Below are 1,189 nucleotides of genomic sequence, written 5' to 3' on the forward strand. Positions count from 1 at the left end.
TCTGACAATACATGTGTCTGACAAGCTGCTTTTGCATTTTCTCCTTGTTCTGCTAAAGATAGGCATGATGATTGAAACTGTCGCTGGCAGCCTGGGAATGTTTCTCTTTTGAGTGTAGACTTTGAAAATCATGCAGTTGTGGCAAGATCCCTGCATGGTTAGCTTAGCAGCACAAGAGGATGATCGGATACGCTTGTGCCAGGCACACAGCGACAGTATATGTGTATAATAACTCCTCATTTTACTGAATTCTGCTGGCGAGTGCCAACAGGATTGGAGTCAAACTGGACTACTGAGAAGAGGAAAGCATTAGCAGACTTGGGCAAACCCCAAGGTTTGCAGGAGTATGTTATAAAAAACAAACTTAAGAGGGTAACTCTCAACGCCACCAACAGGGAAGACAGCTGTAAATGCCGCAAACTCCAAACCTGTACATATTTTATACACGGGTCAAAACCCAATTAAGAATTCAGCGTGAAATGCTGTGAAATGTAGATGGAATGGGGAAATGGAGATCCATTCATAACAACTGCAAGCAGTTGGCATCATAGTTTCATTTGGTTTGATCACTGCAACCTTGAAAAATACAACAAATGACAGGCCAGTGAAGAAGATACTGAGGAACTTCTCAAAAAAGAGAACTATGTGAGGCAGAACAGTTCTTACATTCTTACGGTACATTTCACTTCGGGTGGAGGAGCCGATTTGCAGATTATATTTGGATTCATGGTTAAGCCCATTTTCATGCTTATTCACAAAGTGGCAGCGCCCAACATTTTTGTCATGCATCTCTGATGGGAGTTGTCTATAGTAGAGAAAGAATGAATTTAGAAACTTTTTTTAAAAATGTTTCTTAGAGTGCTTTAAAAAAAAATTAAATGGTTTTCCAACTCCGGAAAGCAAGCGCCATGGATTTTTAAAATTATCATTAAGGCAGCTCTGCCATAATTTATGTTAAGAGGTTTTGGCCTGTTTATGTATTGTGGAATTTGGCAAAATTAGTAATGTGATATTCCATATTTAGCAAACCTATCAAGCAATAAATAATGACACATGACTGTATGTGAGTGCTGTTCAGGGGTTTTTTCTGGAGGTTTTTCTTTTTCTTTTTTTTTTTGGTGGTCGTGAAACAGCCAGGATCTTCCAATCCAAATTTTGCAGTATTAGGCGGTGTGTTGTACTCTGAACT

The sequence above is a fragment of the Podarcis bocagei genome (assembly GCF_964188305.1).
Source record: "Podarcis bocagei genome assembly, chromosome: 8".
Classification (NCBI taxonomy): Eukaryota; Metazoa; Chordata; class Lepidosauria; order Squamata; family Lacertidae; genus Podarcis; species Podarcis bocagei.